The 22581-nt window shown below is 44.3% G+C and overlaps 1 protein-coding gene and 1 pseudogene across 1 annotated transcript in view; one reads left to right on the top strand and one right to left on the bottom strand.

Annotated features, from left to right (window-relative positions):
• Nucleotides 1-22581, top strand: part of LOC139266142 (protein diaphanous homolog 2) — a 403303-nt gene that overhangs the window by 173798 nt on the left and 206924 nt on the right. The gene's annotated exons all lie outside the window — the stretch shown is intronic.
• Nucleotides 13283-13526, bottom strand: LOC139266462 (U2 spliceosomal RNA; annotated as a pseudogene).

The following is a 22581-nucleotide window of genomic DNA, read 5'->3' on the forward strand; positions in this document are numbered from 1 at the left end:
GATGGTAATGCCATTGAATATCAAGGGGAAGTGGTTGAACTCTTGCTTGTTGGAGATTGCCACTTATTAGCCCAAGCCTGAGTATCATCCAGGTCTTGCTGCATGGACTGCTTCATTTTCTGAGGAGTTTTAAATGGAACTAAACACTGCAATTATCAGCGAACATCCCCACTTCTGACCTTAAGATGGAGGGAAGGTCATTGATGACGCAGCTGAAGATAGTTGGGTCTAGGGGACTGCCCTGTGGATCTTCTGCAGAAATGTCCTGGGGCTGGGATGATTGACCTCCAACAATCACAACCATTTTCCTTTGTGTTAGGTATGACTCCAGCCAGTGGAGAGTTTTCCCCGATTCCCATTGACTTCAATTTTACTAGGGCTCCTTGATGCCACACTCGGTCAAATGCTGCCTTGATGTCGCACTCAGTCTCACCTGAAATTTAGTGCTTTGGTCTATGTTGGGACCAAGACTGTAATGAGGTCTGGAGCCAAGTGGTCCTGGCAGAATCCAAACTGAGCATTGGTGAGCAAGTACCGCTTGATGCACTGTTGACAACACCTTCCATCACTTTGCTGATGATGGGGAGTAGACTGATGGGGCGGTAATTGGCCGGACTGGATTTGTCCTGCTTTTTGTGAATAGGACATACCTGGGCAGTTTTCCACATTATTGGATAGATGCCAGTGTTGTAGCTATACTGGAACAGCTTGGCTAGAGGCGCGGCTAGTACTGGAGCACAAGTTTTCAGCAAGACAGTCGGGATGTTGTCAGGTCCCATAGCCTTTGCTGTATCCAGTGCGCTCAGCCATTTTTTGATATCGCGTGGAGTGAATCGAATTGATTGAAGACTGGCTTCTGTGATGGCGGGGGTGTCATGAGAAGCCTGATATGGATCATCCACTCGGCACTTCTGGCTGAAGATGGTTGCACACGCTTCAGCCTTGTCTTTTGCACTTGCGTGCAGGGCACCGTCATCATTGAGGATGGGGATATTCATGAAGCCGCCTTCTCCCATTAGTTGTTTAATTGTCCACCACCATTCACAACTGGATGTGGCAGGACTGCAGGGCTTTGATCTGATCCGTTGATTGTGGGATCGCTTTGCTGTGTTAATAGCATACTGCTTCCACTATTTAGCATGCATGTGGTCCTGTGTTGCAGCTTCTCCAGGTTGGAACCTCATTTTTTAGGTATGCCTGGTTCTGCTCCTGGCATGCTCTTCTGCACTCCTTACTGAACCAGAGTTGGTCCCCTGCCTTGATGGTAATGGTAGAGTGAGGGATATGCCGGGCCATGCGGTTACAGATTGTGGTGGAATACAATTCTGCTGCTGCTGATGGCCCACTGTGCCTCATGGATGCCCAGTTTTGAGTTGCTGGCTCTGTTCTGAATCTATCCCATTTAGCACAGTGGTAGTGCCACACAACACAATGAAGGGTGTCTTTATTGTGAAGACGGGACTTCGTCTGCACAAGGACAGTGCGGTGATCACTGCTACCAAGGCTTTCATGGACAGATGCATCTGCGACAAGTAGTTGGTGAGGACGAGGTTTTTCCCTCACGTTGGTTCTCTCACCACCTGCTACAGGCCCAGTCTGGCTGCTATGTCCTTCAGGGCTCTGCCAGCGCAGTCAATAGTAGTGCTAGCGAGCCACTCTTGGTGATGGACATTGAAGTCGCCCAACCAGAGTACATTCTGTGTCCTTGCTACTCCCAGTGCTTCTTCCAAGTGGTGTTCAACATGGAGGAGTACAGATTCATCAGCTGAGGGAGGGCGGTAGGTGGCAATCAGCAGGAGGTATCCTTGCCCATGCTTGACCTGAAGCCATGAGACTTCATGGGGTTCGGAGTCAATGTTGAGGACTCCCAGGGCCACTCCCTTCTGACTGAATACCACTGTGCCACCACCTCTGGTGGATCTGTCCTGCTGGTGGGACAGGACATCCCCAGGGATGATGATGGAGGAGTCTGGGGCATTGGCAGAAAGGTTTGTTTCTGTGAGTATGACGATGTCAGGCTGTTGCTTGACTAGTCTGTGGGACAGCTCTCTCAATTTTGGCACAAATCCCCGGATGTTAGGGCGGAGGACTTTTGTTAGAAATTACCTCCTTTACGGCTATCTCTGGTCACTTTAAATAATCAGGTCAAAGTGCAAACCAGTAAGGTGGGTATATTGTGTTTAATCAGAGTTTAAGACGGAATATAACACATTAAAAACATAGAGCAAAAACATACGACCATGACAAGTAGCTGATACTGATCCGATTGGACAGACGGTTGACACACGTGAGCAATTGTCTGAGCGGCTTCTCTTCCTTTCGTATAGAATCTATCGCTCTCTCTTCATCCGCATATAAGGACAAGCTTTCAGGAGGTTACTTTTATTCTATTTTTAGGGCTCGGTCTGAAACAGGATATTCACACGACCTTTTAACCTTTAGAGGTTCCCCAAAAACGCAATATCTAATGGGGCTTCGAGTTCTTTGTCTCAACTCTTTAATCAAAAGCCCTCCCTAAAAATGTCTGATGATCTTGTTCATGTGTCTTTTCTTGTTTATATTTTCTCAGGGTTCCTTCCTTTGGAGTTTGTCTTATCTCTCTCGTTCCAATCCTCTCGAGTATCATTAATACAAGGCCTAGCCTAGTACTCTTTCAACTATGAGGCCCAAAGCAGAGATTTATCACTTCAACCGGTCGTTAACTCTTTTACGACGTAGTAAACTATTTATTCTGAGATATTTACGCTAACTTCCCCAACTTCTTTCCATTCACTTCACAAGCAGTTCTGTTGAGCTAACTTCAATCCCTACTTTACCATTACACATAAAATACATAAACACGGTTCAAGTCTTAACTTAAAAATGACAGATAATCGCTGAGCAACCGGAAGATTGTATATAATACAGAATGCTATACCATCTGCAGGAAACCAAAACATTAGCAGTTCTAAGCATCTATCTAGTCTGATGAGACTTTTCATCTCCAGTTTAAACATAACCATTTAAACACAGCATTCTTCGCGTCACAGTTATAGTCACATAACCATATCCATTTTTAGGTCTCTTTAGTTTCGAACACTTTGCAGGGTATGCCATTGTCATGCCGGTGCCAAGGACGATGCCGGGTGGTCCATATAGTTTTATTCCTATTGTTTTATGTAACGGTTTGTTACAACGGAGTGGCTTGCTAGACCATTTTAGAGGGCAGTTGAGAGGCATTGCTTGTAGGTCTGTCGTCACATAGGCCAGACCAGATAAGGACGGCAGATTTATTTCCCTAAAGAACATTAGTGAACCAAATGTGTCATGGTCACCATTACTGATGCCAGCTTTTTATTTCAGATTTATTTAATTTACTGAATTCAAATTCCCCAGCTGCCTTAGTGGGATTTCAACTCGCGTCTCTGGATTATTAGCCCAAGCCTCTCGATTACTAGTCCCGTAACTTAACCACTATGCCGTCGTTCCCAGCCTGGCACATGTGTGGTGCAAATGCTACTTGCCACTTATCAGCCCAAGCCTAAATGTTGTTCACATCTTGCTACATGCGGGCAACGACTGCTTCATTATCTGAGGAATTGCGAATGGAACTTCACTGCTATCATCTGAGAATATTCCCACTTCTGACCTTATGATATAGGAGAATGTCATTGATGAAGCAGTTCAAGATGGTTGGGCTGAGGATGATGATAATAGGTGATAAATGCCAACATTTATCATGGTTAAAACTACATTGGCACGCATCCACATTTCATTTTAAAGGAAAATTTGTCTGGTTTTGAAAGAATGTTTCAAACTCTCAACAGTTAGAGAAAGCTTCCAATCATATCTAAGCATGTGCAGTTTGCAGAATTTCTTGACATGCAATCTGTGCATCAGCAGGAGTTGAAGGGTAAAAAGATCTGTGCCCTTGTCCTTTGAGGATTTGAGAGTCTTGTTTTTGCTTTTTCCAAAAGCTTCTAAAGAAACTGGAGATTGAATTCTTGAGTGTTAATTCAAGCAAGTGATAATTGATCAACAAAAGCCATTTTCCATCCTCAACTACTTACACAACACCGGCAGTGAGGAGAACCTGTGATTGCTGTTTCTCTGTTGATGGGCTGGAAAAGAACAGAGAATGTTTATCAAGAGGATGCAATTTTTAAGTAACTTGTCTCCTTATTTAGATTTTATATTCAGTTTTTAAATATCTTTGCTCAGCCACTTGAGGCTTGAAGATTTTTGTTACATATAAAAAACCGTGAGCTTCATAAACTGAATCTTTCATGTTTCAGAGGTAATTCTTTTTTGGTTATGGAAATGCATGTGTATTAAGGACTGTTTCGCTCAGCAAAAATATTACAAATGGTGCATTAAGGATATATTTTCTGCTTCTGTACTGCTTGCGCAGGTAGGGAACAGATAGTGGGAAATTGGGCATTCCCAGTCCATGACTTTTTGTCCATTAATTTAAAGAAGCAGAAAAATAATTAAATGGATTAAGGCAGGAACAAAAACACAAGAACCGGCTGAGAGTACTGAGCGGTAACTAAAGATATAAAAGGGGAGTCAGGCTAGTTCGGAAAGACGATTGACATGCAGGAATATAGTGGGGGTTTGGGGCATAATTGTTTGAAAGCTGCAGCAAACAGTTCATATCCCAGTTTCCTGTCCCCCACTAGAGAGTTAAGTTATAAAGGTAGTATGTGTGTGCTTTTTCACCATCCAGCAGCTCACAATTTTGTCCACTGATAATGTGAGAAAAATTATATTGTTGGAACAGAGTACACTTTTTTTCTAAATCTTCTGGACCCCACAATCTTCAAAAATAGTAGGTTTGTTATCTGGATTGTGTTTGTCTTGTGCTGTTTTGCATCAATCGCCTGGATAACTGACTGTCTCAAGAACAGGAGTAGTCCATTCAACTCCTTGCGCAGGTTCTACCATTCAATTAAATAGTGGCTGCTGTGTACCTCAACTCCATTTTCCTGCCTTTTCTCCATAATCCCTGGATCCCCTTAGCTAACCAAATCTATTGAAAAGCCAAATACTGCGGATGCTGGAAATCTAAAATAAAAACGGAAAATGCTGGAAATACTCAACAGGTCAGGCAGCATCTGTGGAGAGAGAAACAGAGTTAACATTTCAGGTCAGAGATGAATATGTTTTAAGCAAGTACACATGCAAGGAAAGCATAAGGGGAGCAAAGAACAAAGGGGAAAGTCTGTGATAGGGTGAAGGCATGAGAGATTAAATGACGAGGATAAAGATGCAAGGCAAAAGGAGATAGTAATGGGACAAGTTAAGAAACAAAAGATGGGTCTGAAGGAGGTATCCGTGGAAGTATCAGAATCATCAGCAACAAGCTGCCGTCAGAAAAAATGAGGGCAGAGGTTATGATCTGAAATTGTTGAACCCAGTGTTGAATCTGGAAGGCTGTAAAGTGCCTCAGAGAAAAATCTGTTAATCTCAGTCTTGAAATTTTCAATTCAACCAGCATCTACAGCCTATTGGTGGTGGTGGGGGAAGAGGGTTCCAGATTTCTATTACTCTTTGTGTGAAAACGTAATTCCTGATTTCACTCCTAAATGGTCTAGTTCAAATTTTAAGATGTCTGTCATATGGCCCTCCAGTCAATCTGATTGACCGTGGATCTCTGCTTACAAATTGACCTGAAATGAGTTTCTAATTTGAATAGAAGATTTTCTTTGTTTGAATAATAATGTATCGGAAGTTGACTGGCTCCACTAAAATCACTTTCAGCTCTGTCCTGCATAATTTAGAAAAAAACTGCATGCAATGAGCAGTGATAAGTTCCCAGCCTATAAATATTTGATTTACTTATAATACCTAGACGCCATTGTTCTTTTGATGTTTGTTTTTTTCATCTAACTAAAATCTTGCTTAATTACCCTCAAAGGATCATAACTTCCAATCTCATTATTCTTTGGATCAATTGACTGACATATACAAAGTTAATCATGACATGCATATTAATCTATAATTAAATAATAATTACAATTGTTTGTGGGGCTTCCAATGTTATTTTAATGAGGACTTTAAATGTTAATTAATAAAATTGGGGGAGAGAAAAAAGGAAAACATAATTATTGGTCTTTTCAACCTTTTACGCACCTAATACCATGGACAATCGAATTTAAACTGGAAGAAATGTTATTGCCAGATATTCAACATTGCAACCTATCCAGCCAAGAGAGAGCTTTGTATACGACTATTGACAAGTCATTTTTAATATTATGCTTGGAGTGTCAACTTTCTCCTCGCATTAAAAAGATTCTAAAGTATATTTTAAAAGCCTTCGGCAGGTGCAAGCTGGAGTCAAACAAAGCCCAAGTGACATGGGACTCACCACTAGGGGGACTTCAGTTTTAGTATGTTTGGGCCCAAATATGCCCAGGAGTTGCTCCATTTTTTTTGGAACAACTTGATTTTTCTGGAGTATCTTAAAAATCCCCATTCTGCACATTTGTGCCAGTGTAAGTGAGTTAGTTAGGATTTTTTTTAGTTTTGTTTTTTTTCAAAAGGGGGTGTTACCAGCCACCTACGCCTGTTTTGGCCGTTGAAGCCAGTTTGGACAGCTGAATAGTTGCTCCAAACTAACTTAGGCCAGCGTATGTGGCCACTTGTGGCCGCACAGAAAACCCTTGCGGAGAGTTAAGAAATCAGCGCAGGTAAGTATGTTCTAAAGCACCAAGTACTAAACAAAGCACAAAAATAAGAATTCAATAACAAATAAAAAATCCAAGGAAGCTGAGAGGACCTGCACCTAGCACCAAGACTTACAAAGCACTAAACAAAAAGTAATAAGCAATTAATTAACACACAAAAAATAGAAGGAACCTCGCACCGAAAGCACCAAGACTAAAGTAATAAGCAATCAATCAATAACAAATAAAAAATAGAAGTCCTACCAAAACAAGGCCCAGGAAGGCAGCGAGCCGCCGATGAGGGAGCTCATTCGACCAGGGGATAGGGGCAGCACGCTTCGGCCCCTCCCACACAACCTGCAGCGCACTCTCTCAGATTCTGGGGGCGAAGAGCTACTGCGCATGCGCGCAGACTCTAGCGCGCATGTGCAGGAGGTCCCGGCACTGGTTTCAGCGCCGGGACCTAGCTCCGCCCCCGAATCCAGTTGCCACGCTACGCCACCGTCGAGGAGAGGCTGGGGAGCGGCCCGAAGATTTTTGGCGCCCTTGGAATTCTACAAAAGCGGCGCACCTCTGGTGAGTGCACCAGAAATCTGTACTGGCCAACTTTGGGCCCTTTGAGTCAGACTGCCATCCTGACTCCCAAATTGTACTATCACTTTTACATTAATGTGCATTTAAAAAACACTTCATGATGCAAAATTAATAATTTAACAGTAGCTTAGGAGACTGAGTTTGAGTTAAGTACATTCCTTGTACCGAACTTACAGTTCAGAGAAATGCAAAGACGGTATTGGATACAAACTATGTGCCAACTGTTTTTGCAGGATTTCTTTCTAAGTTTACATAAAATTTGAAATCCATTCCTGTCTTTACCTTTTCACAATTTTTAAATATATATTGTGTTTTTAAATCATTGCTACAGCTGGATAGAACACCAGGCTTTGACATGAGAACGTGATTGAAATAGAGATCATTAAAAGTTTTTGTTTGCCAGTTGTAATATTGTGTAAGTGGCAGTTTGCCTCAGTGGTAGCAATCTCACCTCTGGCTCAGAAGAGGGGTTTAAGTCCCTCTCCAAGACTTGATCATATAATATAGGCTGGCACTGTTGAGGGACTGCTGTATTGTCAGAGATGCCAACTTTTGGATGCGATATTACATAGGGTTACATAGGATATATGGCACAGAAACAGGCCATTTGGTCCAACCAGTCCATGCCAGCATTTATGCTCCCTCAAGCTTCTGCCTGTCTTTCCTCATCTAAATCTGTCAGCATAACCCTCTATTCCCTTCTCCCTCATATGCTTGTCTAGCCTCCCCTTAAATGCATCTATACTATTCGCTTCAACCACTCCCTGTGGTAGTGAGTTCCACATTCTCATCACTCTTTGGATAAAGAAGTTTCTTCTGAATTCCCTATTGGATTTCTTGTCGACTATATACCCCAGCATGAGTTGCAGCCATTGGCAGAGGGTATCTAGCTGTGTGCAGATTGGCTACTGTGTTTGCTTATGTGACAATAATGACTCACTTGAAAAGTAATCTACTGGCTGCGAAGCATTTTGGAATGTCAAAACATGTGACAAGACACAAATTGGGCAAGAAATTCGGTTTTCAGCAAAAACCTTTTTTGCCAAAATTACCGTTTTCGCTTTGCTATCGCTATCAGGCCTGATATTCAGGCCTTAATTTGCACAATGGTAAAAATCGGCGTTGCACGAGGATTCACGCCGCAAACCGCGAATTTTGGCAACTTTAGTCCGAGGCCGATACCGCTGCGAGAGAAGCCTGTTTTGGGGGGGCGGGGAACACCCCCCCCCCCCCCCAAAAGAATTGGGGAAAAAAACAACAACAAAAAAATTCACAAAACATTTACAGGACACTGATCTATTGAATCGCTGAAAAAGAATTAAAAAATAAAAACTTACCTTTTTTGCAGGTAATCATACTTACAGCTGCTGGCAGGATTGCACGACAGGTTTTACCCGATCGGTATCCTGAGCGCAGAATACTGGTGCGGAAATAGCCAAATTTTTGGCGAAAACGCTATTTTGACTGTTGCATGACGGCACTCCCCTCCCAGCGGTACGTGGAAAGCGCGTCGCACAAAGGTCACTGAATTTTCCGCCAACCGGGTTTTCGCCAAAAAGGGTGAAATAGAACCAAAAACCCGGTTGTAAAATTGCAAAATTTCTAGCCCATGTGAGTGCAAATTTCTTCTAAATTGTAGGCAATTGGCCTGTGTTGACAAGAAACTGGAATTCAGTTATTTTTAAGTTAATGTGCTGATAATATATTTTATAAATACAGATCTGTATGTAGCTTTTTGTTGCTCAAACAAGTCTTCAGCATAGCACAATACAATCTTAAAATATTTTAATTACACTGTAATTTGAGTAACTTTCCATTTTATGTCAAAATAATGTTTATATAATAAGTACTGTAGTCTCAAACGACACTCCAGTTTTACTTCCCACTTGCAAAGTAACTCTCATAATCTATGTAGGGCTTTTAATTCCCACGTAATTTTGCTTTCGATCTGTTAAATAATTCCATAATTATATCCTCCTGTGAACCCTTGGACAGTAATATTCTGCAATGACAAACATCAGAGTAGTTTTTCACAATCTTTGGTATAATTTCAGTTCGTTGTTAATTGTCATTGTTTTCATGTAATTGTGATGATCCACATTAAGTGTGATGATCCACATAAAGTGAGCAAGATAATGCAGCTTAATTTTGTAGTTCAAGTGAGATTGAGAAACCAACTGAACTTGGCTCTCCTGATTTGAGAATTTATTTGAACTAGGTCAAGTGGACTTCCAGAAGGCATTTTGATAAGACTCTGCATAAGGGATTATTAGCAAAAATGAGATTGCATGGAATTGGAAGTAACCTTGTGGCATGTGTTGATAATTAGTTCGGAAATAGCAGATCGTATCATTTTCTGACTGGCAGGCTGTGGCAAATGGTATTCCCCAGAAATCTACTTGGATGAAGGAATGTAGAGTTGTATATCCAAGTTTGCAGATGGGAGAAGGAAGTTACAAAGGGACATGGGCAAATTATACGAGTGTGCAAAATTATGACCGTTGCAGTTTAATGTGGAGGTGTGAGGTCAGCCACTTTGGATCTGAGTAAGACAAATCATAATATTTCCTTAATGGTGAGAGAGTTCTGGAGGGGCAAATTAGGTATCTATGTACATATCACTAAAAATGAGTGCACAGGTACAAAAAGTAATCAAAAAGGCTAATGATATGTTGGCCACTATCTCAAGGATGTTTGAATTCAAAAGTGAGGAAGTGATGCTTCCATTGTGCATCATCATCATCATCATAGGCAGTCCCCGGAATCAAGGAGGACTTGCTTCCTCTCCTGAAGTGAGTTCTTTGGTGGTTGAACAGTCCAATACGAGAGCCGCAGACTTTGTCACAGGTGGGACAGACATTCGTCGAGGGAAGGAGTAGGTGGGACTGGTTTGCCGCACGCTCCTTCCGCTGCCTGCGTTTGACCTCTTCACGCTCTCGCCGTTGAGATTCGAAGAGCTCAACGCCCTCCCGGATGCACTTTCTCCACCTCGGGCGATCTTCAGCCAGGGATGCCCAGGTGTCAGTGGTGATGTCGCACTTTACCAGGGAGGCTTTGAGGGTGTCCTTGTAACGATTCCGCTGCCCACCTTTGGCTCGTTTGCCGTGAAGGAGCTCCGCATAGAGCATTTGCTTAGGGAGTCTCGTGTCTGGCATGCGAACTATGTGACCTGCCCAGTGAAGCTGATTGAGTGTGGTCAGTGCTTCAATGCTGGGGATGTTAGCCTGGGCGAGGACACTGATGTTGGTGCGTCTGTCCTTTATGGGGATTTGCAAGATCTTGCGGAGACATTGTTGGTGATATATCTCCAGCGGCTTGCGGTGTCCTTTTGTACCTCGTCCATGCCTCTGATCCATACAGGAGGGAGGGTATTACTACAGCCCTGTAGACAATGAGCTTGGTGGTAGATTTGAGGGCCTGGTCTTCGAACACACTTTTCCTCAGGCGGCCGAAGGCTGCACTGGCGCTCTGGAGGCGATGTTGAATCTCCACAGAATCTCCTCATTGTGCAGAACCTTGGTCATAAGAACTAGGAGCAAGAGTAGGCCATTTGACCCCTCGAGCCTGATCCGCATTTGGCTGATCTGAACATGGACTCGGCTCCACTTCCCTGCCCGCTCCTCATAACCCTTTATTCTTTATTGCTCAAAAATCTGTCCATCTCAGCTTTAAATATATTCAGTGACCCAGCCTCCGCAGCTCTCTGAGGCAGAGAATTCCATAGATTTAAAACCCTCAGAGAAGAAATTTCTCATCTCAGTTTTAAATGGGCGGCCCCATATTCTGAAACTATGTCCCCTAGTTTTAGTTTTCCCTATGAGTGGCAATATCCTCTCTGCATCCACCTTGTCTAGCCCCCTCATTATCTTATATGTTTCGATAAGATCACCTCTCATTCTTCTGAACTCCAATGAGTATAGGCTCAACCTATCTTCATAAGTCTACCCCCTCATCTCTGGAATCAACCTAGTGGACATTCTCTGAACAGCCTCCAATGCAAGTATATTCTTAAGTACGGGGACCAAAACTGTATGCGGTACTCTAGGTGTGCCCTCACCAATGCCATGTACAGTTGTAGCAGATCTTCTCTGCTTTTATACTCTATCCCCCTTGCAATAAAGGCCAACATTCCATTTGCCTTTTTGATTACTTCTTATACCTGCAGACTAACTTTTTGTGTTTCATGCACAAGGACTCCCAGGTCCCTCTGTACTGCAGCACTCCATTTAAATTATAATTTGCTTTTCTATTTTTTTTCTGCCAAAGTCGATAACCTCACATTTTCCCACATTATACTCCATCTGCCAAAATTTTGCCCACTCACTTAGCTTGTCTATATCCCTTTGCAGATTTTTTGTGTCCGCCTCACAATTTGCTTTCCCACCCATCTTTGTATCATCAGCAAACGTGGCTACATTGCACTCGATTCCTTCATCCAAGTCATCAATATAGATTGTAAATAGTTCAGGCCCCAGCACCGATCCCTCCGGCACCCCACTAGTTACTGTTTGCCAACCGGAAAATTACCCATTTATCCCAACTCTCTTTTCTGTTAGTTAGCCAATCCTCTATCCATACTAATGTATTACCCCCAATCCCATGAACTCTTATCTTGTGCAGTAACCTCTTATGTGGCACCTTATCGAATGCCTTCTGGAAATCCAAATACACCATATCCACTGGTTCCCCCTTATCCACCCTGCTCGTTCCATCCTCAAATATCTCCAACAAATTTGTCAAACATGATTTCCCTTTCATTAAAACCATGCTGGCTCTGCTTGATTGAAAAATGTTTTTCCAAATGTCCTGCTACGGCTTCCTTAATAATGGACTCCAGCATTTTCCCAGTGACCAATGTTAGGCTAACTGGTCTATAGTTTCCTGCTTTCTGTCTGCCTCCTTTTTTAAATAGGAGCGTTACATTTACGGTTTTCCAATCTGCTGGGACCTCCCCAGAATCCAGGGAATTTTGGTAGATTACAACCAATGCATCCACTATCTGTGCAGCCATTTCTTTTAGGATCCGAGGATGCAAGCCATCAGGTACAGGGACTTGTCCGCCTTTAGTCCCATTATTTTACTGAGTACAACTTCTTTAGTGATTGTTTTAAATTCTTCCCTCCCCTTGATTATCTATTATTATTGGGATGCTTTTAGTGTCTTCTACCGTGAAGACCGATACAAAATATTTGTTCAACGCCTCTGCCATTCCCCCGTTCCCCATTATTAATTCCCCAGTCTCATCCTCTTGGGGACCAACATTTACTTTAGCCAATCTTTTCCTTTTTATGTACCTGTAGAAATTGTTACGATCTGTTTTTATATTTCGTGCTAGTTTACTTTCATAATCTATCATCCCTCTCACTCTCATTTTTTTAGTCGTTCTTTGCTTGCTTTTAAAAATTTCCCAATCCTCTGGCCTCCCATTAGTCTAGGCCACATTGTATGCCCTTGTTTTCAATTTGATACCATCCCTTATTTCCTTAGTTAGCAACGGAGGGTTATCCCTTCTCTTACAGTCTTTCCTTCTCATTGGGATATATTTTAGTTGCGAATTATGAAATATCCCCTTAAATGTCTGCCACTGCTCATCACCCATCCCACACTTTAATCTATTTTCCCAGTCCACTTTAGCCAACTCTGCCTTCATACCTTTGTAGTCTCCTTTATTTAAGTCTCTGGTTTGAGATCCAACTTTCTCACCCTTCAACTGAATTTGAAATTCAATCGAGTTATGGTCACTCATTTCCAGAGGATCCTTAACTAGGAGATCGTTTATTAATCCTGTCTCATTACACAGTACCAGATCTAAGTTTGCCTGCTCCCTGGTTGGTTCTGCAACGTACTGTTCAAGGAAACTATCCCGGATACAGTCTATGAACTCCTCCTCAAGGCTACCCTAGCCAATTTGCTTTGCCCAATCAATTTTTTTTTTATTCGTTGCCAATCTTTCCAATTCTTTGTCAGATCACAAATGCCAGAGGTCACCTTGCACCTGTCAAGGATCACTCTGCACCAATACTCTTAGCCAAAAGGCCTAGAGCCCAAGCACCGTTCCTGGAAGTACTGCAATACCAGGTTCGTGCCATGGAGGTGGATGGGTCAAGCCCCCCCCACCCACCTCCATGGAGGTGGATGGGTCAAACCACCCCACCCACCTACCTCCTATTTCCAAAAAGCATAGGAGAACCACCTTCCTGATCCAGGGAGAATCACTTTCTGGTCATTGTTACTCCCCTGTCAGGTCAGTTACGCATGATCTTAGCCAAAAGGCCGAGAAGCCCAATCAATATGTCGGTTAAAATCGCCCATGATTATTGCTGTTCCTTTTTTTTCCATCCTCCATTTCTTGATTTATACTCTATCCAATAGAGTTGCTATTGTTAGGGGGCCTTTTGACTATGCCCATCAGCGACTTTTTTCCCTTATTATTCCTCATCTCCACCCAAACTGATTCAACATCTTGATCTTATGAATTAATATCGTTTCTTATTAATGCACTGATCTCATTCGTCATTTACATAGAAACATTGAAAATAGGTGCAGGAATAGGCCATTCGGCCCTTCTAGCCTGCACCGCCATTCAATGAGTTCATGGCTGAACATGCAACTTCAGTACCCCATTCCTGCTTTCTCGCCATACCCCTTGATCCCCCTAGTAGTAAGAACTACATCTAACCCCTTTTGGAATATATTTAGTGAATTGGCCTCAACAACTTTCTGTGGTAGAGAATTCCATAGGTTCACCACTCTCTGGGTGAAGAAGTTTCTCCTCATCTAGGTCCTAAATGGCTTACCCCTTATCCTTAGACTGTGACCCCTGGTTCTGGACTTCACCAACATTGGGAACATTCTTCCTGCATCCAACCTATCTAAACCCATCAGAATTTTAAAAGTTTCTATGAGGTCCCCTCTCATTCTTCTGAACTCCAGTGAATACAAGCCCAGTTGATCCAGTCTTTCTTGATAGGTCAGTCCCGCCATCCCGGGAATCAGTCTGGTGAACCTTCACTGCACTCCCTCAATAGCAAGAATGTCCTTCCTCAGGTTAGGAGACCAAAACTGTACACAATACTCCAGATGTGGCCTCACCAAGGCCCTGTACAACTGTAGCAACACCTCCCTGCCCCTGTACTCAAATCCCCTCGCTATGAAGGCCAACATGCCATTTGCTTTCTTAACCGCCTGCTGTACCTGCATGCCAACCTTCAATGACTGATGTACCATGACACCCAGGTCTCGTTGCACCTCCCCTTTTCCTAATCTGTCACCATTCAGATAATAGTCTGTCTCTCTGTTTTTACCACCAAAGTGGATAACCTCACATTTATCCACATTATACTTCATCTGCCATGCATTTGCCCACTCACCTAACCTATCCAAGTCACTCTGCAGCCTCATAGCATCCTCCTCGCAGCTCACACTGCCATCTAACTTCGTGTCATCTGCAAATTTGGAGATACTACATTTAATCCCCTCGTCTAAATCATTAATGTACAGTGTAAACAGCTGGGGCCCCAGCACAGAACTTTGCGGTACCCCACTAGTCACTGCCTGCCATTCTGAAAAGTACCCATTTACTCCTACTCTTTGCTTCCTGTCTGACAACCAGTTCTCAATCCATGTCAGCACACTACCCCCAATCCCATGTGCTTTAACTTTGCACATTAATCTCTTGTGTGGGACCTTGTCGAAAGCCTTCTGAAAGTCCAAATATATCACATCAACTGGTTCTCCCTTGTCCACTCTACTGGAAACATCCTCAAAAAATTCCAGAAGATTTGTCAAGCATGATTTCCCTTTCACAAATCCATGCTGACTTGGACCTATCATGTCACCTCTTTCCAAATGCGCTGCTATGACATCCTTAATAATTGATTCCATCATCTTATCCACTACCGATGTCAGGCTGACCGGTCTACAATTCCCTGTTTTCTCTCTCCCTCCTTTTTTAAAAAGTGGTGTTACATTGGCTATCCTCCACTCGATAAGAACTGATCCAGAGTCAATGGAATGTTGGAAAATGACTGTCAATGCATCCGCTATTTCCAAGGCCACCTCCTTAAGTACTCTGGGATGCAGTCCATCAGGCCCTGGGGATTTATTGGCCTTCAATCCCATCAATTTCCCCAACACAATTTCCCGACGAATAAGGATTTCCCTCAGTTCCTCCTCCTTACTAGACCCTCTGACCCCTTTTATATCCGGAAGGTTGTTTGTATCCTCCTTAGTGAATACCGAACCAAAGTACTTGTTCAATTGGTCTGCCATTTCTTTGTTCCCCGTTATGACTTCCCCTGATTCTGACTGCAGGGGACCTACATTTGTCTTTACTAACCTTTTTCTCTTTACATATCTATCGAAACTTTTGCAATCCGTCTTAATGTTCCCTGCAAGCTTCTTCTCGTACTCCATTTTCCCTGCCCTAATCAAACCCTTTGTCCTCCTCTGCAGAGTTCTAAATTTCTCCCAGTCTCTGGGTTCGCTGCTATTTCTGGCCAATTTGTATGCCGCTTCCTTGGCTTTAATACTATCCCTGATTTCCCTTGATAGCCACGGTTGAGCCACCTTCCCTTTTTTATTTTTACGCCAGACAGGAATATACAATTGTTGTAGTTCATCCATGCGGTCTCTAAATGTCTGCCATTGCCCATCCACAGTCAACCCCTTAAGTATCATTCGCCAATCAATCCTAGCCAATTCACGCCTCATACCTTCAAAGTTACCCTTCTTTAAGTTCTGCACCATGGTCTCTGAATTAGCTGTTTCATTCTCCATCCTAATGCAGAATTCCACCATATTATGGTCACTCTTCCCCAAGTGGCCTCGCACAACGAGATTGCTAATTAATCCTCTCTCATTACACAACACCCAGTCTAGTTGGTTCCTTGACATATTGGTCTAGAAAACCATCCCTTATGCACTCCAGGAAATCCTCCTCCACCGTATTGCTTCCAGTTTGGTTAGCCCAATCTATGTGCATATTAAAGTCACCCATTATAACTGCTGCACCCTTATTGCATGCACCCCTAATTTTCTGTTTGATGCCCTCCCCAACATCACGATGACTGTTTGGAGGTCTGTACACAACGCCCACTCACGTTTTTTGCCCTTTGTTGTTCTGCAGTTCTATTCATATAGATTCCACATTATCCAAGCTAATGTCCTTCCTAGCTATTGCATTAATCTCCTCTTTAACCAGCAATGCTACCCCACCTCCTTTTCCTTTTATTCTATCCTTCCTGAATGTTGAATACCCCTGGATGTTGAGTTCTCAGCCCTGATCATCCTGGAGCCATGTCTCCGTAATCCCAATCACATCATATTTGTTAACATCTATTTGCACAGTTAGTTCATCCACCTTATTACGGATACTCCTTGCATTAAGACACACAGCCTTCAGGCTTGTTTTTTAAACACCCTTTGTCCTCCACCCCCTTTTCCTTTCTGTCGTCCTTCTGAATTGTCAAATACCCCTGAATGTTTAGTTCCCAGCCTTGGTCACCTTGCAACCACTTCTCTGTCATCATCATAGACAGTCCCTCGGAATCGAGGAAGACTTGCTTCTACTACTAAAGTGAGTCCTTTGGTGGCTGAACAGTCCAACACGAGAGCCACAGACCCTATCACAGGTGGGACAGACATTCATCGAGGGAAGGGTGGGTGGGACTGATTTACCGCACGCTCCTTCCGCTGCCTGCGCCTGATCTCGTCACGCTCGCAGTGTTGAGATTCGAAGAGCTCGACACCCTCCCAGATGCATTTTCTCCACCTAGGGCGGTCTTCGGCCAGAATCTCCCAGGTGTCAGTGGTGATGTCGCACTTCACCAGGGAGGTTTTGAGGGTGTCCTTGTAATGTTTCCACTGCCTACCTTTGGCTCGTTTGCCATGAACGAGCTCCGTGTAGAGCAATTGCTTAAGGAGTCTCATGTCTGGCATGCGAACTATAAGTGGCCTGCCCAGCAAAGCTGATCAAGTGTGGTCAGTGCTTCAATGCTGGGGATGTTAGCCTGGGCGAGGGAACTGATGTTGGTGTGCCTGTCCTCCCAGGGGATTGGCAGGATCTTGCAGAGACATCATTGGTGATAGATCTCCAGCAACTTGAGGTGTTTTGTTCCTCTGGTCCATACAGGAGGGCGGGTATTATTACAGCCCTGTAGACCATGAGCTTGGTGATAGGTTTGAGGGCCTGGTCTTTGAACACTCTTTTCCTCAGGCGGCCGAAGGCTGCACTGGCGCACTGGAGGCGATGTTGAATCTCCGCATCAATATCTGCCTTTGTTGATCGGCTCCCGAGGTATGGTATGTGGTCCAGGTTGTTTGAGGGCTGCGCCGTGAATCTTGATGACTGGGGGGCAGTGCTGTGCGGCGAGGACAGGCTGCTGGAGGACCTTTGTCTTACGGATGTTAAGCGTAAGGCCCATGCTTTCATATGCCTCGGTGAATACATCGACTGTATCCTGGAATTCAGCCTCAGAATGTGCGCAGACGCAGGCGGCGTCCATGTATTGCAGTTCAACGACAGAGGTTTGGGTGATCTTGGACCTGGCCAGTAGGCAGTGTAGGTTAAACAGCTTCCTACTGGTTCTGTAGTTTAGTTCTACTTCAGCGGGGAGCTGGAGTGAGGTGGAGCATTGCAGAGAGGAAGATTGAGAAGAGGGTTGGGGCGATGACGCAGCCCTGTTTGACCCTGGTCCGGACGTGGATTGGGTCTGTAATAGATCCGCAAGTAAGGATCACGGCCTGCATGTCGTCGTGGAGCAGGCGAAGGATGTTGACAAACTTCCGGTGGTCTCCAAAACGGAGCAGGATGCTCCACAAGCCCTCACGGTCGACAGTGTCAAAGGCCTTTGTGAGATCGAAAAAGGCCATGTATAAGGGCTGGCGCTGCTCCATGCATTTTTCCTGCAGTTGTCGTGCTGCAAATATCATGTCCATTGTTCCCCGTCGGGGACGAAATCCGCAGTGTGACTCCGGGAGGAGCTCCTCGGCCACAGGGAGAAGACGAAGAGAACTCTAGCGACAACCTTCCCAGTGGTTGATGGCAGGGAGATTCCCCTGTAGTTGCTGCAGTCGGATTAATCCCGGCTCCTAATTTAATACCCTTAATTTAAGCAAGAAAGAGAGAAAAACTCACCAACTAATCATTTCCCTGCTTTCCTGTGACATCGAATGTAATCGCCCTGTTCTTCTTTGTCGCCCTCTCTTACCTGCGAGTATTACTCTCTGCAGTGGCTAGCTACCCACTCTTTTATCTGCGCTGCTGCCTGTGACGTCGGGAATTCGTTGGTGAGGCGTGAGTCCGGGGTCGTTGGCCTATAAAAGGCCGCAAGAGGCGTCGGGAGTCCGTTGGTGAGGCGTGAGTCCGGGGTCGGAGGCCTATAAAAGGCCGCGAGAGGCGTCGGGAGTCCGTTGGTGAGGCGTAAGGCGTGAGTCCGGGGTCGGAGGCCTATAAAAGGCCACGAGAGGCGTCGGGAGTCCGTTGGTGAGGCGTGAGTCCGGGGTCGGAGGCCTATAAAAATGCATGGAGAGGCGGGGCTTGTGCAGCGACAGGGAGAAGGCAAAAAAGAAGTAGAAAGAAACAGAAAGGTGACGTCACAGCCTAGGGGGTAAGTGATTGGCTGGAGAGTAGTTTTTCTTTTTCTTTTTATATTAGTCAGTAACTTTTAACATTGTTGTTGCCAATTTAAGTGTATCTAAGGGTTAAGTCATGGCAGGAGAGCTCGGTCGGGTGTTATGCTCCTCCTGTACCATGTGGGAACTCAGGGACACTTCCGGTGTCCCTGACGACTACGTGTGCGGGAAGTGTATCCGCCTCGAACTCCTGACGGTCCGCGTTGCGGAGTTGGAGCTGAGGGTGGATTCACTCTGGAGCATCCACGATGCTGAGAATGACGTGAATAGCACGTGTAGAGAGTTGGTCTTACCGCAGGTGAAGGGTCCACAGCCAGATAGGGAATGGAAGACTAGCAGGAACAGCAGTGCAAGGCAGGTAGTGCAGGGGTCTCCTGCGGTCATCCCCCTTTAAAAAAGATACACTGCTTTGAGTACTGTTGAATGGGATGACTCATCAGGGGAGGGCAGCAGCAGCCAAGTTCATGTCACCGTGGCTGGCTCTGTTGCACAGAAGGGCAAGAAAAAGAGTGGGAGAGCGATAGTGATAGGGGATTCAATGGTGAGGGGAATAGATAGGCGTTTCTGCGACAGTGGGAGTTGTGTACAGACCTCCAAACAGTAGTAGTGATGTTGGGGAGGGCATCAAACAGGAAATTAGGGGTGCATGCAATAAAGGTGCAGCAATTATAATGGGTGACTTTAATATGCACATAGATTGGGCGAGCCAAACTGGAAGCAATACGGTGGAGGAGGATTTCCTGGAGTGCATAAGGGATGGTTTTCTAGACCAATATGTCGAGGAACCAACTAGGGGGGAGGCCATCTTAGACTGGGTGTTGTATAATGAGAGAGGCTTAATTAGCAATCTCATTGTGCGAAGCCCCTTGGGGAAGAGTGACCATAATATGGTGGAATTCTGCATTAGGATGGAGAATGAAACAGTTAATTCAGAGACCATGGTCCAGAACTTAAAGAAGGGTAACTTTGAAGGTATGAGGCGTGAATTGGCTAGGATAGATTGGCGAATGATACTTAAGGGGTTGACTGTGGATGGGCAATGGCAGACATTTAGAGACCGCATGGATGAACTACAACAATTGTACATTCCTGTCTGGCGTAAAAATAAAAAAGGGAAGGTGGCTCAACCGTGGCTATCAAGGGAAATCAGGGATAGTATTAAAGCCAAGGAAGTGGCATACAAATTGGCCAGAAATAGTGAACCCGGGGACTGGGAGAAATTTAGAACTCAGCAGAGGAGGACAAAGGGTTTGATTAGGGCAGGGAAAATGGAGTACGAGAAGAAGCTTGCAGGGAACATTAAGGCGGATTGCAAAAGTTTCTATAGGTATATAAAGAGAAAAAGGTTAGTAAAGACAAACGTAGGTCCCCTGCAATCAGAATCAAGGGAAGTCATAACTGGGAACAAAGAAATGGCAGACCAATTGAACAAGTACTTTGGTTCGGTATTCACTAAGGAGGATACCAACAACCTTCCGGATATAAAAGGGGTCAGAGGGTCTAGTAAGGGGGAGGAACTGAGGGAAATCTTTATTAGTCGGGAAATTGTGTTGGGGAAATTGATGGGATTGAAGGCCGATAAATCCCCAGGGCCTGATGGACTGCATCCCAGAGTACTTAAGGAGGTGGCCTTGGAAATAGTGGATGCATTGACAGTCATTTTCCAACATTCCATTGACTCTGGATCAGTTCCTATCGAGTGGAGGGTAGCCAATGTAACCCCACTTTTTAAAAAAAGGAGGGAGAGAGAAAACAGGGCATTATAAACCGGTCAGCCTGACCTCAGTAGTGGATAAAATGATGGAGTCAATTATTAAGGATGTCCTAGCAGTGCATTTGGAAAATGGTGACATGATAGGTCCAAGTCAGCATGGATTTGTGAAAGGGAAATCATGCTTGACAAATCTTCTGGAATTTTTTGAGGATGTTTTCAGTAAAGTGGACAAGGGAGAACCAGTTGATGTGGTATATTTGGACTTTCAGAAGGCTTTCGACAAGGTCCCACACAAGAGATTAATGTGCAAAGTTAAAGCACATGGGATTGGGGGTAGTGTGCTGACGTAGATTGCGAACTGGTTGTCAGACAGGAAGCAAAGAGTAGGAGTAAATGGGTACTTTTCAGAATGGCAGGCAGTGACTAGTGGGGTACCGCAAGGTTCTGTGCTGGGGCCCCAGCTGTTTACATTGTACATTAATGATTTAGATGAGGGGATTAAACGTAGTATCTCCAAATTTGCGGATGACACTAAGTTGGGTGGCAGCGTGAGCTGCGAGGAGGATGCTATGAGGCTGCAGAGTGACTTGGATAGGTTAGATGAGTGGGCAAATGCATGGCAGATGAAGTATAATGTGGATAAATGTGAGGTTATCCACTTTGGTGGTAAAAACAGAGAGACAGACTATTATCTGAATGGTGACAGATTAGGAAAAGGGGAGGTGCAACGAGACCTGGGTGTCATGGTACATCAGTCATTGAAGGTTGGCATGCAGGTACAGCAGGCGGTTAAGAAAGCAAATGGCATGTTGGCCTTCATAGTGAGGGGATTTGAGTACAGGGGCAGGGAGGTGTTGCTACAGTTGTACAGGGCCTTGTTGAGGCCACACCTGGAGTATTGTGTACAGTTTTGGTCTCCTAACTTGAGGAAGGACATTCTTGCTATTGAGGGAGTGCAGCGAAGATTCACCAGACTGATTCTTGGGATGGTGGGACTGACCTATCAAGAAAGACTGGATCAACTGGGCTTGTATTCACTGGAGTTCAGAAGAATGAGAGGGGACCTCATAGAAACGTTTACAATTCTGACGGGTTTAGACAGGTTAGATGCAGGAAGAATGTTCCCAATGTTGGGGAAGTCCAGAACCAGGGGTCACAGTCTAAGGATAAGGGGTAAGCCATTTAGGACCGAGATGAGGAGAAACTTCTTCACCCAGAGAGTGATGAACCTGTGGAATTCTCTACCACAGAAAGTAGTTGAGGCCAATTCACTAAATATATTCAAAAGGGAGTTAGATGAAGTCCTTACGACTCGGGGGATCAAGGGGTATGGCGAGAAAGCAGGAAGGGGGTATTGAAGTGCATGTTCAGCCATGAACTCATTGAATGGCGGTGCAGGCTAGAAGGGCTGAATGGCCTACTCCTGCACCTATTTTCTATGTTGTTCCCTCACAGATCCGGGGTATCAGACCCCATCTGATGTATTGTGTTTAGTTTTGGTCAGCAACCCTCAGGAAATATATATTGGCCTTGGAAAGGGTGCAGTGCAGATTGAGCAGAATGATACCAGGGCTTAAAAGGATAAATTATGAAGACAGGTTGCTTTAACTTAGTTTGTATTTCCTTGAGTTAAGAATGTTGAGAGGTGGTCTAATTGAGTTATTGAAAATAATTAATGAATTCGATAAGGTTGATGCAGAAAAACTAGTTCCTCTGGTGCGAAATCTAGAACAAGTGAATATAAAATTAAACAAGCTAGGCTATTTAGGAGTAAAATCAAGATGCACTTTTTCCATACACAGCGTAATGGAAATCTGAAATACACTCCCCCAATACGTTCTGGATGCTGGGTCAAAAGACTTTTTTTATAAAAGGGTATCACGTAATGTGGAACAAAGGTGGGTAAATTGAGTTGAGATGCAAATTAACTGTGATAATTGAATGGAAGAACAGGCTCAATGGGATGAATGACCTACTCCTGTTCCTAGCTTC

The sequence above is a fragment of the Pristiophorus japonicus genome, chromosome 6, assembly GCF_044704955.1.
Source record: "Pristiophorus japonicus isolate sPriJap1 chromosome 6, sPriJap1.hap1, whole genome shotgun sequence".
In the NCBI taxonomy this organism is placed as follows: Eukaryota; Metazoa; Chordata; class Chondrichthyes; family Pristiophoridae; genus Pristiophorus; species Pristiophorus japonicus.